This window comes from Pogoniulus pusillus, chromosome 11, assembly GCF_015220805.1.
Source record: "Pogoniulus pusillus isolate bPogPus1 chromosome 11, bPogPus1.pri, whole genome shotgun sequence".
Lineage (NCBI taxonomy): Eukaryota > Metazoa > Chordata > Aves > Piciformes > Lybiidae > Pogoniulus > Pogoniulus pusillus.
In genome coordinates this window covers 19,286,206-19,304,016 of record NC_087274.1, presented here as the reverse complement: position 1 = coordinate 19,304,016, position 17,811 = coordinate 19,286,206, and the positions used below count along the sequence as shown (strand labels likewise).

Here is a 17,811-nt window from a genome sequence, read left to right as displayed (position 1 = left end):
AGAGTCCACAATGGTCGAAGAATCACAAAGAAACATAGTGCCTGAAGAAGTGAGCACACTGTGAATCCACAGGAGATTACAGATGCCAGATGCTGTGAGTGGGATAATGGCATTCCCTGAATTAGGCTCAAATGGCCAAACAATTCTTTTTTGGCTATTTGCAACTTTCAAAAAGCGATGAATATCATCACAATAGATACATACGCAAACATGGTTTGAGAAGAGCTTGTATTTAAGCTTTAATGATTGTTAAGATGATAAGTTTTAAAGTGCTAGGTGGCCAATGATAGAGATAAACCACAGTGGAAAAGCACAGCAGTCTTTTGATGCTGTCCAATGAAAAAGCTATTGTTTGCAGATAGATTTGCCACATCTGTTAAAATTCTAGTTCCTCAGTCAAATACTTATCCAACCTCTTAGAAGATAGTGATCACAACTCGCTTCAAAAGCAGTTATAATTATGTGTTTTATAAAATCGCCTCTTTCCCTTACAGATTCACAGGAGAAATTTGAATGATAAAAAAGGTAATCTCTGATGTCATTACAGTGTTTGTGTTTGAATTGGTTGTATATTGAACACAAGCCTTTAAGATTTCCTTTTCCTCAGGAGCAGAGATTTGGCAGTATTGACTTTAATAGGCAATCATTCAAGTTTTAAACTTTTAAAATACAAAGTAAATTTAATACAGGAAAGTTTCTATTGTGAAGTTGTGGATGAAAAGATACATTGCAGCATCCACTCAGCAGTACGTACAGGATACTGCATAAAAAATATTCAGAAGGGCAGAGCTGGGATAGATGATTTTGAGTTTTGGGTCTTCTTTCTGCTGTTTTAATGTTTGAGTTACTGAAGTCTGCTAATGTCAGTTTACGAAGGACTACATTAAGTTTCATATTCTTTTGAGCATTGTTATGAACATGATTTCCAGGACAAAGCACCGCTGTAGAATTACTTGCAGTATGTACATACATATAAAAGACAATTAAAGGTAACAAAAGCTTTCCATTGTTACAATTGTGTATTGTAAAGCAAAGCTGCTGCCTGCATGCATTCCTAACTCTTCAGTGCCAGATAACGCTGAAGGAGACGTGAGAAGTTAGGTATTGTTCCCTAAGAAGAACATTTTCCTGATGAAAGATCTAAATGTTTTCCTAATCCCGATATTTGCCTTTTGAATGACTTATGAGAAATCATTTCCCTTTTTCCTAGGAACTCTCTTCTCCTCTATAGCCTCTTTTCAGGGACAGAGAAAGATCCGAAATATTTTTGCAGTGGAATCCTTTCCGTATTGTGGCAGGAAGCAATTGGTATCAGTTTGGCTATTGACAATGTTATTTCTTACCTTTGTTCTGGTTTCATTGTTCCACCTGTGAACTGTTTTCAAAACTCAGCAAATTCCAGTGGGAGAAAAATAGTGTAACAAATTATTATCAGCTTTTTTTTTTTTCCTCCATAGGGAAGAAAATAAACCAGGGTTTAGAGAAGGTAATGGCCATAAAGTATTTTATGTAAGTAATCAGGATATTGCCAAAATCAGAAATTATACTAGTCACAAGATCTCCAGAAAATATTCCCAACTTGCTTCGTCATACGGACATTCTCATCAAACTTTCCAAGGGGAGCAAAGGTTTTGCATTCTTTAACCCTTCTCCTTGAATGGCAAAGCTATGCATAAGGCACTAATCCAGCTGTATAACAATTGTAAGCTTTATAACCAATAGCACATGACAGAGCACGCTGAGAGATACACATCTTGGGTCTGTTCTAGGCATCAATCCAAGACTCTGTGCTGTAATTGGAAGAGAAATACAGAACCTGCAGTCTTTAGAAAATCCTTAGAAATCTTAAATGTACAGTATGTTAATGAGGAGTTGGCTAATCTTGACTGGGAGAGGGAGAGCAGAAAACAAATATCCCAATCCTTTTGCAGTTCCCATTGCCATAGTGGCAATTCAGCCATGCTGAAAGGAAATGGAGAAAACAGCTTCTAAAATATCATTTACATTATATGAAAAGAGATATTTTGTTGGAAGAAAATATTTTGGATACGATTTCTGTGTTACATTTTCTTCTCCTTTTATTCCAGTTGATTAAATGGGTTATTTTGGTGAAAGCTAAAACCTGATCCAACTTCCAACAATTTTAATGGAAAGCTTGTGCTGCTTCTGTTTGCAGAGGCTGTGTCCATATAGAATCCAAACTGGGAGTCTTTGTATTCTACTTGTTGGGAGTGTGAGAGAATTTGCATTTTTTTCACTGTATTCCAAAGAATTCCACACTATTGTGTTTAAAAAGGAGGACAAATATGAATATGGAGAGATGGGGTTTAAAAAGCAGAGATTATTACTTTTTAAAGTTGGTTTTTGTTTTTTTTTACCGTTGAAACCTCATCACTCTGTTACCATCAAGGTATTTTGTCATAATGCAGATTTAATCAATAGTTCCTGAATGCCAGCAAAAAGAGAAGTATTTATGTGTTTGGTGCTGCCGAGGCCATTCATCTGGTTAGTGAGAAATGTGCATTCTAACTTGACTCAGACAACATAAGAATCAGACTCTTTTCTTGCAAATATTTAATCTAATAACTATTCCTCATCGGTTTGCACCACCAGTTCAGCTGCCTTTTCAGTCTGGTGTGGATCAGAGGTGTCTGAAATGAAGTTTTTGGAGGAACAAAACAAGGCAGCTTTAGCATCTCTGGACACTGAAGCAGCAAATCGAAATTGGGATACCAATAACATGCCCTTGTCAGCATGCCTGCTCTTGCCCTATCTGTTAAGAGTAATTAAAACTTGGACCCGGTATAAGCCTTAGAAGAAGTACACTTTACGTATGCTCAGTGAAGAGCTTGTTAGAGTTTGGTTGTGTGGTCTGCCAAACATTCAGTGCACCTTGAGAATGTTTAGGCCTCTCTCAGCTTCTTTGCATTAACCAGATTGAGCTGTTCCTACTGAGATTGAGCAGGCTCCGTGATAGAGTTCAGAGGCCAAATAAAACTTCCCCTGCCACTTTCCAACTGCTGCCAAAGGTTGCTTTTAAAAAACCCAGATGCTAAGATCAGGAATGCAGGCCAGAAGCAAAGTTATAAAAATAGTTGGCAATCAGTAGAGCACATTCTGCTGTAGAATTTGGAACTCAGCATAGTTACTCAGTCTTTGCAAAGGAAACACATAGCTGAAACCACTGACAATCCATAGTACTAGTCCTCATAGAAGATAACAGTTTTTTATTGCTACAACTTCTTGCCTTGGCTCATATTGTCAGGGAAGTGGTGTGGACAGCAGCACCACCAGTGGACAGTTTTTGAATCCATTTAATAAACTGCTACATATGTTCTGCTAAAACAATGGTAACATACAAAAATCTGTTTGTCAAAGGCTAGAAAATAAAAGGTTGCTTTTCTGTCCCCTTACTCCCACCTCAGTCTCTATCATGGACCATGATGTAGTCTTTTAATTACATAAACACCCTCTATTTTTCTACAGGCTTCCATGGAAATGTAAGGAACCCAAACCATTTCTGAGAGCTTGGTGTGTATATTCACCCCAGCTTCACATCCTCACAGATTTCACTATTGCCTCCTGCTGGATATTGATCAGTCAGCATCACTCAGCATCAAAAGCTCTGATACAACAACCATTACTAAATCTATTCACTAGTTTAGTTTGAAAGAGACCATTAAGAGAGAGAGATACAGAGGATCTGGATCAAAAAAATAGATTTGCTTACCCATAAATTCCCCTCCCCTCTTTTTTTTTTTTTTTTTTTTTTTTTTTTTTTTTTTTGTTAGCTGGTTATAAAATTCTTTAATATTTCATCAGAAGGGAGAAAATGTCTATGATTTCATCTAAACTGTGTGACTGTTCAGTTTTCTTTGTGCCAAACTAAAACACGAGGAAAGATCTAAAGAGCTTAAATTGAATGAGATACTCTATTCATCCCTGTGACTTCTTTGTTAACTAGACAACCTCTGTGATGATAAAAAGCTCAGTGCTGCATCATTGTACCTATCAGATCCTTTAATTTTTTAAAATTTATATGTTTAAATCAAGCAAGAGAGAGCTATATTAAACAGCTGTATTGGGTTTTTTTTCTTTTGATTCTATTAGTGTAGCTTCAGGGTTAGGTACAGATTTTGTAGTAGTCTCAAAATAACGTAATCCAGTGACTTCACTACACATCTCTAATACTGTTTTGAAGGGCAAATATATATATGTAAGAAATATATATATACATAAGAAATATATATAATATTATATAGGAATGGGCTGCCCGGGGAGATGGTGGAGTCACCATCCCTGGAGGTGTTTAAGAGGAGACTGGATGAGGCACTTAGTGCCATGGTTTAGTTAATTAGAAGGGTTAGGTGACAGGTTGGGCTCGATGATCCTAGAGGTCTTTTCTAACCTGTTTGATTCTGTGACTAATATTTATATATACAGTATTATATTATGGATTATAATATGTTTTCATATCATAAACATATAATATTACAATATATATTTATGCATATATTTCTAGATCTGTATATATATATGTGTATATTATTTATGTACATATATGTGTATATGTAAAATATATTTAAATGTGCACATATATATTTAAAATATATATATATGCATATATAAATCACAAATTCTTTGAAAAATACTCTATATTTACTGAATTCCATATAGGTATTTGGATTATTTTGTTGAATTAATGTACTGCTGTTCCACTTATCTCCCTTTGCAGGTGCAAGCAGTAGTGTTCACTAATAATTTGTAGGATAAAAGTGGAAGAGTACAACTCACTGTATTTCTTGCAGTAGGGAAAAATATTTACAGCATAATGGTGTAGCACAACTCCTTTTAAAAGTGGTATCAACTACTGTCTCTCATAGTGTGTTGCTGCTCAATAGTAGCTAGTTCCATATTGCTGATACAGGGAAGTGTGTTTTATGTAAATGCACTAATATAATGGGATTTCTTAATCCTGACTGGTGGAAGAAGCTTTTCAAGCATGTTTGCTAAAGTCATAGTCAATGTCATTAGTCATACTCAGTGACATTAGAAACAGCAGTACTGTGAGAAAAGAAAATGAAAGACACAATTTCACTGCTATAAAAACTACTCACAGTATTTCTAGCCAATTCTGAAAACAAAATGTGGGACTTCAACAAGACTAAATAGCTATCATAAATATTGAAATCATTTGATTTGGTCAATATATCCCCAGTATAAAATTGGTCTGAGCAGAATTTTTTCCCAGTTTGTTCTACGTAGGTGTTAAATAATAGTAACAAAAATTGGAAGGAAAAAAAGAGAAAGAAAATAAAAAGAAAAGCAGTGCTTCTCTGACTCTTCAGCTTTAAAGTCAGGTTTATCTTAGGGGATAGATTTTTCTTTTTAATTTTCTGTGTGATTTTAAAAAATCTCTCAAGAATTTCCACATTATCAGCATCTGCAATGTGTCTCCTCTTAGCACCTGTGTCTCTGGTACTTAATATTACAGTGGCAGCTACATTTCAGGCTTCTCGTCAGTTGCAGCACCAATATCAGCCTGTACATTTGTTCAGCCATATATTCTCACAAATACTCCTTCTCTGTCAAATTGGGTTGGCTCTGATTACTGATGTCCACTGATCTCAGTGGAAGGTTGATGAATGGTGAGGACAAAGCTTCTCTGTCCCTCTAAGTGTTCAGACTTGTCAGCAACACCCACATCTGATGTGACAGGTGCACACATCTCTGCTCTAGGACTGCAGTGGCAGCAGGGAGCTGTGGATGATGCGTGCATAGGATGGGGACCAACAGCTCTTCCAACTCTGCCATGATTTTTCTTCTTGTTGATAGCATCTGTGCTGAGAAGCAAGCAAAATAAATAGTGCAGTGCTGGGAAACAGATAAGTTGTTTAGTGTTAGAGTGGGAGAATAATATGGATAATTACATGATATGGATAATTACATAATCTTCCAGGAATAAAACCCAAGTAATATGACAGGTCTCTAAGGGTAAATGTAATTTAGCAGCTGTTAACAAGGTAGAAGTTTCATAAGAATCAAACCACCCAGATACTTGGCCCACATTTTCAAAGAGTCAAATTTAACTTGTAGATCCACAGTCATTGAAATGATGTTCCAGCATGAAGTAACCCTTGGATAAAGTGCTGGGATTTCGAAGTGTACAGAAGAGGGCAACAAAGCTGGTGAAGGGCCTATAGAATAAATCTTACAAGGAGCAGCTGAAGGAGCTGGGGATGGTTAGTTTGAGTAAGAGGAGGCTGAGGGGAGCCTCATTGCTGTCTACAGCTACCTGAAGGGACATTGTGGTGAGGCTTCTGCTGGGCTCTTCTCACAGGTAGTTGGAGACAGAACAAGGGGAATGGCCTCAAGCTGAGACTGGGGAGGTTTAGACTGGACATTAGGAAAAAAGAGTGGTCAGGGACTGGAACGAACTGCCCAGGGAGGTGGTGGACTCACCATCCTGGATGTGTTTAAGGCTTGTTTGGATGCAGTGCTTAGGGATATGGTTTAAGGTGAATCTTGTTGAATAGGGTTCTGGGTTGGACTTGGTGATCCTAAGGATCTTTTCCAACCTGGATGTTTCTGTGATTCTGTGATATTGTACAAAAATAGGGCATACTGTCTTTAAAGCACATTGGGTTTATGTGCAGTGAAGGTTGTCTATAGATGATTTGAAAATTCAGCTGTGTAGTGAAATAGCCTACAGATTTATGATATAAATAGGGGAACAATCTTTCACATGTGTAAGACTTCTTTGCCTTCTATTTAAGGAATGTTAGTGAGTTTAGTTTGAAATCATTCATATGTGTCATTCTAACCTGCTGCAGCCAATTCAGTTAGGTACAGCAGGTCTTTTCCTTGCAAAATCGTATCAAGCAAGTTTGCCAGTAGGTAGCTCCACAAATGCCTTGAAACTCTCAGTTTCTGGAAAATGTAGGCAGCTCTCTCTCAAGCATCACTGAAGGGGTTTTGCCTCAGCAAACAAGCTTCATTCACAAGGGACCAGGGGATCTGTCTCTGCTTCTGGTGTTTTTTTAGAGTGGATCCCTCCCCCAGTAGAGTAAATTCACTGCAACTTAGAATTTGGGAATTGAGGTTAAAAAAGAAATTGTGGTGTTTGGGATTTTTTTGTTTTTATTTTGTGGTTTGGTTTTTTTTTACACTTTAATTATAACAGTATAAGGAGAACAAATTGTTACAGAATATGATAACCTTAAAGAGGATGGGGATGGGCTCAAGTGGCAGCAAAGCAGCATCCAAAACAGCGGCAGGGGAAGGTAGCAGTAGCCATAGCAGAAGCAGCAAAGAGGGAGATCCAAGCTGTGCTTCCAGACATAAAGCTTTTGATGCTCCAATGAAATTATATTAACTTATCCATTGTTGCTGTTTTTTGCCCTATCCCTGGAATGTTCACCTCTCCACTCAGACTCCAATACTCTTCTTCTAAGTTTCTCTGTTCCCAGTTTTTTTATGTCTGAGCTAGAAATCTAGCTCAAATAGCCACAGTTGGTTTTCATATATATCCTCCTTTATTATTTTTTTCTGCCCTGACACCTTTGCATGATGGCTCATTGTTTTTGAGCTTGTTCAGCTTCTAGGTGAACAATCCAAAAGTGTGAAATGGCCAGACATGCTTAGATATAAATGAACAGAGTGTGCTTTTACATGAGGGCCTTTTTTGCCATTTTTTTATTGGGATGTGTAAATTTAAAGCTGTGGATTAACACTCTGCTCTCTGTACACTCCATGCTAGGCTACAATGTAGTGACAGTGGCAAACTCCTGAGTAGCCAAGGCCATTTAAAAATACTGTGTGGAGGCATTCAGCAATAAAGGACAATGCTTTTCAACAGCTAGGAGCTACCAAAGACTTCTGAAGAGCGATCACCAATATGGAATATCACTTTACATATGTACTATACATTCTAATGCTGTGATGTGCAGAGTTGCCAAAACTGTCTCTGGTACAGGGAGTGTTGTAACCCTTGTTTGGCAGTCTGTTATAGCTTGTGTAGAGTTATTCCCAGCAAGATTAATTTGTGTAAGCTCCTCAGCAGGAATTATCTTGCTCACAACTAGCTTTAGCTCTCCAAGATATTGTGCACATATATCTGATATTGCAAAGCTCATAGCAGCTGGCATTACATCTGCAGTTTCCTCAGCAATATCAAAAAGTTCAAGCTGCATGATGCAATTACCAGAAGCAGTGGGAGAATATTTTATTTCTTCAGTCTCATACTCTTTTATGGTCTTTTAGCCAGTGGCTCACTCTTATGTCGCTCACTTCGCGAAGGACAACACTCTGTTTGTTAAATGGATGGCCTACTTGTAACATTTCTTCCAGGAAAAATTTCCATAGCTGCAGAATCTCTAACTATATGACTGATGGTATGTTTTTCCAGTGCCCAGACTAAATGCAGAAGAGAGCTGATGGTTGTAGACCTGCTTTAAGATGAGTCATTACTTTTTTGCTTATCCTTTAATAGTTTTTGCCCAAATTTCACTATTTTTCTCTGCTGCTGCTGCTGCTACAGATTCTTGCCCAATTTTTGTGGTATTTTTAATTTTATGTCTCTTCTAGATTTTCATCCTTTATCATCTGTTGATTGTTTTACCTAAATATTATTTTTCTGTTTTCTAAACTGAATCTAATTTCAGTATTCTGCCTGTGTTTCTAATCTTCCCGTGACCCCTTGTATTATTTCTCCATTTTCAGCACTGTGCTCAGCTCCTCCTAGTTTAATAGATCTGCAGAGTTCATTAATGTACCGTTTACTCCCTCTTCTAGCTCATTATTGAAGCTATTAAACGAGATCAGAAGTAATACTAATCTTTGTGTACTGCACTAAATGCCTCCCTCCAAAGTTATTGTTTATCATTGCCCTTTGTTGTTTGTCACCACCCTTCATTTCAGTCAACTTGATAATTCATTTCCAATTTGATTTAAGTTTGGGACCTGAATTTTGACACATTGGAGATGGGAGAAGAAAGGCTAATCAGCAGTCCAGCAGAGGCTTCTAATTAAGACTCAATTTAGAGGATCAAAGTTAGGAGTCCTTCTACTGCAGCCACAGTGTAAGGTGGAAACTGCCTCCAGAACTGGAGAACACCTTAAGCTCAGTGCTACAATAGCCTAAAGAAAACAATATATGCTAAAACTCAGACTCCTGACAGTAGAGCTTCTGCTCTCTTTTCATTAATTTTGTATTGCTATTAAAAAATCAAGTTTGTCTGGCAGACTTCAAAGTGTTTCAGTAAATTTGTTTTCTCAATAGCTGTTCCATTATGCTGCCAGGGAGGGAAGTTAAATTTATGAGTAACAATTACAAGAACAACTCAAAGAATATGTGAGCTTCTATCTTTGGCTGTTTCTGAGACGTAGTCTTGCTTCCAAAGCAGCCATATCCTTCTTCTGTTCCTGCACAACCTCAACTTTCAGGAAAGATAATTTAATTTTCACAACCTCTTCAAAGTTTAATTTCTAAATGCAGTAGTAAATACTATTAAACATCTTTTTAGTATGTCATTGGGAAGCATCAACTCAGTCGGGGAAAACTCATTTTGGCAAGATACAGTTTCTTTGTTAATAATTAATCCCACATGACTTAGGGGCCCAATACAAAAGCCTGTTCATCCTTCATTTTAATATAATATATGGCCTTTTGTAAAGTTAGGTGGGCAACTCATAGCATCAGGGTGTTTGTTAACTTGCACAAAAGTCTTTGTCCAAATACACTTGGATATCTAAGAACTGCTTGATTTTTCTTGGGAGTACTTGGTTTGAGCTCATTGCATTGCACAGAGTCTGTGTCAGTGCAAATGTGAAAACCCTGAACCTAGTCTGGAAAAAAAATCTGCCTCTGGATAGAAACGAGGTCTCCTGTAGTTTTGTACTTAGATGTGTTGAACAAAACAGTGAGACAGTGAAATACTGAACTTCAGGTTGGGGCCAAGTTATTTGTTAGATGTAGGGAAAATTATCCAAGTAAGAAGGTGGGTGAATCCTAGGGGCCAGGGCATGTAGTGGGTCTGATGGAAATACAATCACAGGTCTTGCTGCTGCAACAAGGAGAGGGTTTATGAGTCCAGGAATACAACCAGAACTGGGGTCACAAATCTAGAAATTGAGTTGCCAGTAGAGTTTGAGATTAGCTGCTATAAACTCAGCTTCTCTGAATTTGAAGCTCTGCATCTTTCAGTATCTCCCTACTTATCTGGCATAGGCTGCTATCTCATTACTGTGAATCTGCCTTAACCTCTGAGGCAAATTTTGTTCACTCTTCCTCAGACTGCTTATGGAATATTTTCCTCCCACTCAATCTCTCCTAAAACCCATCTCTGTCTCTGTTGATTCCTGCTAGGGAATCAGTAGTGACACTTTTTAGCCTTGTTTTTATGGTTAAGCATTTTTATAAAACTTTTTATTGGGTTTTTATTGCTACCATCTCCTGTCTGCCCCTCTCCCCCTATTATTGAGTTACATATTTATTATATCTCTTGTGAAATTGAATTCTATGATTTTCCAGGAAGAGATTTAACATCACTTAACATTTTCAAAGGTACCTACAAATAACATTGAATGCTGTAAAAATTATGCATTATTATTCTGGTTCATTAATGCCTATTAATCATGATTTAACTTGTCCCTGATGAGTTTTACTGCCCATTGCTTACCCTCTTGTAAATGAAAGCCTAAGAAGTCTGCTTCAGCCAGAGAACCTTAACTAGTTCATTGCATCAATGTTTTGTCATCTGTATAAAACATGTGAAGGATATATATGTTTGCTTAGGCCATGTGTCAGCATGTATTTTGGGAACAAGTTGGTATGTTGTGCCTCATTTACCCCTTTGTTCCTTTCTACTCAAGAGGTTTTTACCTTTCCTTTGCAAGACACTTGAGGAAATGCACACCTGCTGTGAAAGCCTGATTTATTTTGCATTGCATCTGCACTGTCTGGTTCTGCAATGTGCACTTCAGAATTAAATCAGCTTCTGTGCATCTCAGAAGTTGACTCTTTCGCCGTTTGTATTTCTGGCAAAAGTATCTGCATTAACTGTAGTAGTAACTTTTCTATATATACTTTGTTTTATTTTCATTATCAAAGGAAATGTCACTTAAATGGGTAATACTTTTCAGGAGGAGGACCTCACCCAGGAAGATTTCAGTATCAAAAAGATGCCAGAAAAGTAGAGAAAAAGACAAGGGGAAAAAATGTCAGTGATCATAGCAGTCCAATACGTGCAAATACTGACCTGGGCAGAGGCAGTGTGGGTGCAGCATTGAGTAAATGGGGAAGGAAAACTCCTGTAAAAAAAAAAAAGCGAATCATCTCAGCAGTGCCATCTAGCGTGGCAGGGATTGCAGCTTGCTGGGAAGGGACCGCAAAGTGCTTTCAGCCCACCCCGCTTGTTACAGGACTCCTTTTCCTCTGTCTGCTGACAGCAGAGCAAAACCAGCGCTGGTGGAAGGCAGAGGAGCAGATCCGAGGGCTTGTTTTGCAGATGGTGATCCTGGCACATATGCCACAAGGTTGTTATTGCTGCTCGAGGAAAAATGAGCTTCCATGGGATTTTAAAGAAGGAGCAAGATAGCTGTTCTGTCTGTACTCCCATACAAATCTTCTGCTCCTTGACTTCCACTGCTAAACTCATAATGGATAAAATATCCTTTCTCCCCTACTGCAGACAGGTTGGTTTTGTATCGGGAGAGAGAAATAGAAACCTGATGCCAGAAAAGAAGAAGCAGTGCAAATTTTTGAAGTTTACTGAAAGGGATGGAAGGAATAGAAGACCAGATTTTGTCTGGTGGCTAAGGAATTCATGTTGAGTACAGTGTCCACAAAGTCCATTAGCTGGGAGATGGGAGATGAGAGAGAACTGTAGGGGGGAAGTGAGAGGTAAATGAAGGGAAATAGGGATCTGTTCTGTGTACTAAGGTTTTGTACAAGGTAGAGCCCTTTTACCATCACCACCGCAGACTTTTCCACTGCTGCCTTTTCCACTTTCACTCTTAGCTGATTGAACCTCTCTGCTTTAATCCTGAGATACGCAAAGTGTGTGGCTTGCCCTTCAGTGTGTGAAGCTGCACAGGGTTTATTTTTGTCTTCGGTATAGAATCCACTTGTAACAAGTGGAAGAGTGATAGAGCCAGAAACTGTTGTCTGCAAATGAAGCTCACATCTCCATAGCATCACATAATGCTGTGTGTTTGCCTGTCCTCTGCAGCAGGTGCCAGAGGATATTGCTTTTCCAGCTGGATTTGCTTGGGGTGCAGCTACAGCAGCATATCTGATTGAAGGTGTCAATTTTTAGCTGCCAAAGTGTTAAGGAAGCTTCAAATGAATGAAAAGTCCGGATCCAGATTTGCTACATGTAAATCCATGTAGCAATTCTGTTTAAGCACTTCTGGCCCGAGCAGCGAGAAGAGGGTCAAAGATGTTTCAAATCTCAGAAATATAGCTGGGTAATGGAAATAGAGGAGGACCCTTCCACTAACTGCTGGGGGCGAAGCACATCTAAGTGATTTTCCAAATAGTCGTTGAGTATTTCCTTTCTCTAGAGATAATTTAAGTAGATTACTATTGGCTATTCCAAAACTGCATGTGAAAAGTACCTCATCAGGTGTTTGTAATCACAAGAGGTCTTCAGTTAGGAATTCAAAGAATACAGAAAACTGTGAATTAAGAGGTTAACAATTGAACTTGTGGAGGCCTTTTTTTGGGAGTATTTATCATGTTCTCAGCTGAATGGTGGTGCTGGTAAAATGATTTGTCCAGCGTGGTATGAAAATAAGTGGCAGATTAGATATTGTAAGCCCATAAGGTACAGGGATACATACAGCCATAACCCCCCTGCACTTCTGAATTTATCCCTTCATAGAGGTGGTTTTAGAGATCTTTAAAATACGTATAGATCTGATTTTCTCACATTATACCCTGCAGCATACAGACACTTAACTCCCATTGATTTCAGTACTTAAATGGGAGTTGTAGATCTAAAATTGTCTTTGAGGATGTAGCCTTTAGTTCTTGGTTATTGCTGAAAGCAAGAGCACTTGCCCATGCCTGGTACCTTCTAACGAGCTCAGTTAGCTTCACCTAATGTACTGAGCAGCTCACTGTTCCCAGGAAATCAATATTCTGGGCTGGATCCTAACCCGAGTCCTGCAATGCTCATAGCTTTGCTAACTGATTTTTAAACTGTGAATTGTGTGTGCATATAGAATGACATTATAATTTCCTGCCTTTTGAGTGGCTAGGTGTGCAACTTTAATGTTCTCTTAATGTATTTTTTATGAGCTTTCCTAAGTGGGAAACGTAAGTGGGAGGAACATAAAAAAAATAAAAATCCATGATGTGGTCTAGACACTACTGAAATGACCCTTTTCCTTCAGAAGTAAGAAACTCAACAGGGAATTCCTCCTCTTGAAAGCTTTGAAAGCTGTGCAGCATCCAACTTAAAGGCAGCATGATTGAAGCAATAGTTCTCGTGGAGTCCAAACTCAGCTGCTGCACATATCACCAGAAACACAGTGGATGAGGCAAAGGCTGACAGGCTATTTTATTTTTTACTGTCAGCTATGTATTTATGCACAGCACAACCTTCTCCACTCTGTATATTTCAAAGTGCTAAAAAATCATACCAATTGTACTCTGCATGCTCAAAGTGCGGATTTCAAAGGTTCATGACTCAGTCAAATCAAAATCAATTTGCACCAGAACACTCAAAAGCACTTCTTCTTACTGAGGACCATTTCTATGCTAAATTTCAACTCTCTGCTTGATTTTTTTTTTCCCAAAGTGAAGGAAAAGTTGCAAAAAAATCTTGTAATTATAAGAGTGGTTTTCTTCACTCCTTTCATATGCCAAATAGTTGAACTGCATTAATTCAAACAACATTTCTCTTTCTGGGCAGAGACCAGGCCAAAAATTTTCACTCCAAAAGGGGAAAGCACAACTGAAAAAGAAGGAAAAACAACCTGGAAAAGCACACAGAAACTTAAATACTCTGATCAGTAATATTCCTGCTTCATTAGCTTCACTTACATGGAGAACTCTTCTTTCTTATTGTTTTGATAGCTGCAGAGAATGGGGAACATGAGTCACGTTTCATGATAACTTATATTAATCATTTGATGGCATGTTATGTGGTGATGTGGTAGCTAAGTCTCACCTATGTGTTTGAAATGTGAAATTAGTTCCTTGTCACTGTTCTTTCCTAGCCCCAAGGCTCACTAAAACTCGGGATGTGTCTCCACTGCAAAGTACTGCATAATGTGGAGGTTTCTGAGTAAGCTTAGAGGTGCAGGCTCAGTTCATTGAAGCAGAGCAGAGCTCTGAGCAGACTAATTGTGGCTCAGCAGGATATGTTAGTGTGTGTGGAGCTTTCTGTTGCTTTGGCTAGATTGCTTCCTACACTTTATTTAGCTAGCTCAGATACTCTACACTATAAAGAAAGACTCTTGGAACAGCATGAAGAATGCTTGAAAGTGAGTCTGTTTGCCACAGCCTCAGTCAAGGCTTCATAGTGGCTAATGACCACTGGAGTGGTACTGTCATACTCTGCTGAAAATCAAATGCTTCTGCTTCTCCTTCCCACCTCCTTTGCTGGAGAAAGGCAGACACAAAAGAAAAGAAATTGTTCAGCATCTGCAGTAGCTGCTGATTCTTGAATGAACGTGTTAGCTGCCCATTATGGCAACTTTTGGCTTCCCTTCACTCCCACTGTAGTGAAAAAAGTTGTATCATATTGATATGGTGGGCGAAACCTGCTCTTAAAGGCTTCTAAATTCTAGGTAGTACCTAAGAATTACTGTTATTTGTTGTTTCCTGCACTCCTCTAAAATTACTATTTATTTCAGCAGGCATACTTGAAATAAGAAGCAGGACATAGGAAACGTTTAATACTGTATTTCTCCAAGGAGCACACAAACAGAGCACAAAGCCTGTGATAAAATCTGAGTTTAAGAATAAATCAAACTGTCTGGATTGAAGATTTGGCCTGCTTAGAAGGTCATCTTGTGTAAGAGTTACATTTACTGACCAACGGAATTTAGATGTATCGGTGCTCATGGGCTGCAATAAAGTGCTGTGAAGAGCATGAGATGTGACAATGATCTTTGAAAAGCTAGGTTATAGAAATGATATTAGAGATTTTAGTAATGCTTTAAATTAAGTGTCTTCAATATGCTTAACCTTGCATTAAACTTAGATTTAATAAGACAGATGTGTATTAAGTACTGAATATACTTAAGGGAACAATCTTGCGTTGGCAGGGGATGGACTCAATGACCTCCTAATAGTTCTCCTCCATCTCTAATCTCTATGATACTAATTGATTATTAAACACTTTTATTGAGGATTGATATGTAGCTATTATACAGTTATTAATCTTACAACCCAGCTGATATTTAATTTATACATGATTTTAACATGCAATGTCATTTTAGTTTTAGAAGAGTAACCCTGAAACAGTGCATTCACTGGAGCTCTGTACAAGCTTGCTGGTAAATGGGGTTATTTTGAATTGTGTGATAAATTCACCCTTTGCAGGGGTGTAAGTTTACAAAGCTCTCTACATTAAAAATGAAAGGTTTGCCTCAGCTGCAGCAATGCTCTGGAAGGACAAGCTTGTTGTGCAGAAAGGTGCATTTATTTGGTTTAAATGCTGTATGATGTCAGTACTGTGTAATCTCAAACAACAGCTAAATTTTGAATATTTTAAAGGTAATCTGTCTATCTCAGTTTGGGAATTGCAAAGGAATTTCACAAAACTCTGAGTGATGAAAATGGTGCAAGGCTTTTGAGCATTCAAAATTCGTTTTTGTGAATGTTTGGCTAAGCAAAAAGCAGAAGTTTTGCAGAGCTGTGTTATTAATTCAGCTTGTATATGCCTAGGGCCATGGCTCATAATGGCATTCCTTTCTTTTTAACAGACTGTCAGAATTTTCAAAGGACATCCAGAAAGCCATAAGTGCCTATTTGTTGGATGTGTTTCTCATACCCTAAAGGCTTTCTTTGATATGGACTGATCTTTTACGTTTGTGGGTAGAAGCTGCATTAGGAAATGCCCTTTGTGAAAACCTGTAATATCTCAGGAGTTGCAAGCATCTGATTTTTGGCTATGATGAATGTCAGAACTGAATCCTTTTTACAACAGGATTTTTTAATAATTGGCAGCAAGGAAAAATAGGAATAAATGCAAAACCTAATGCAATTACCAATGCTTAAAAGTTACTTTACGTGTCAGAGGGAGCAGGAAGGGACTACTGCTCATTTCACTGATGGGATTTTGAGGGGTTTGTGCCTATTTTGTGATAAACATCTACATTCAACATATGTCTTTTGATGTCAAAAGTGTAACGACCAAGTTTTGTTTTTCTAGCAGAAGTCTGGAATGCAGATGGAAAGGGCCCTAATGTCTGGGACACATTCACCCATCAGGGAGGAGATGGAGTTTTCAGGAACCAGACTGGTGATGTAGCTTGTGGCAGCTACACTCTGTGGGAGGAAGATTTGAAATGTATCAAACAGCTTGGATTGACTCATTATCGCTTTTCTCTTTCCTGGTCACGTCTGTTACCTGATGGGACGACAGGTTTCATCAACCAGAAAGGCAATTGTTTCTTAAAAATAGAAGGTTGCAGCTTTAATTCAAGGTTATTGCTGCAGTCTGGCATAATTAATCCAATATGCTATTCTGCAGCGTAGCTTTGAAATGGCAACTTTTTTTCAAAGTAATTATGGGATGATTTTTTTATAGGTTTGCAACAACTTGCTAATTAATATTCTAGATCCCCTTGGATAGCACAATCTTTTGGGATAGGATTAGTGTTACCTTTCCTGTGTATCTTTTTGCTTACTCCATTTTTTAAAAAATGGTAACTCTTACATAATTTTGCATCATCAGAATGTTCATACTTTCAGGGGTCCTAGCCATGAGGATGTTTTTTGGATGGTGTACAATAAACAGGTATCTCTTTTCTGGCAAATGCTTTTGTGTAGTTTGTGGGCATAGTCTGATGTACTGAACTTCACATCAACTATTTCACACTAAGAGGGACCTACTTTTCCTAGGTATTTTCGTTAGCAAATTAGAGAGGATTCTTCAGACTCAGACATGGACTACAGTTCTGTGACAAAGACAAGACAGTCCCTGCACTGAAAAGAAAAGCTTCCATAGTCTCTGCAGACAGTGTAAAGGCGATAGAGCACATAACCAAGCTGGTCAGATTGCTAGATATACAATTTGTTATTTATTTTAATTCCATTGGTATAGGCTGGGAATAAGATTAAAGTCACTCACTAGGAAAAGATAGGAAATAGTAGCTTTGCCTGCGAAACACAGGGAATGGAAGACAGAAGAAGGAAAAGAGGATTGTGAAGCAAAAAAGCAACTGAAGCTGAACCAGAAAGGATGGGAGAATAAAAGTAGTTGGCTGAGATCTGTTGTATACTGGGAGGATAATATTCTGAGAAGAAAAAGCAAAGTAGATTTAGATGAAGCTCTGAATCTCAGCTCTGCCTCCTACTCTTCTGAATCTCAGCTATACCAAGAAGATACATATCTTCATACTTCGGGGGCAGTGTTTGCCTTGACATTTCTTTTTTTCCCCTGGTTTGAAGACTGCAAAGATGGAAGGCTACAAAAGGAAAGGATTTCTTAGAAAATGCTCTTCAGGTTATCCTGATCTGTACTAGGAAGATACCAGCGGAAGCAATATTCTTCTGCAGAATTTGGTCATGAAAGTTTTGGCTGTTCAATAGGCAGCAGTCTGTCTCTGCATCCAGCAGATTAAGGTTTTAAC

General features: G+C 38.2%; 1 long non-coding RNA gene across 2 annotated transcripts in view; it reads left to right on the top strand.

Annotated features, from left to right (window-relative positions):
- LOC135179485 (uncharacterized) overlaps positions 1-16,472 on the top strand; it is a 37,812-nt gene extending 21,340 nt beyond the window's left edge. Inside the window, exon 3 of one of the 2 annotated variants that reach the window (XR_010304013.1) lies at positions 16,392-16,472. This is a non-coding gene — a long non-coding RNA (uncharacterized LOC135179485). Of the gene's footprint in view, positions 1-16,388 lie in introns of both variants that reach the window. The other variant, XR_010304012.1, reaches the window with a different exon arrangement.
- The last annotated feature ends 1,339 nt before the right edge of the window (positions 16,473-17,811 follow it).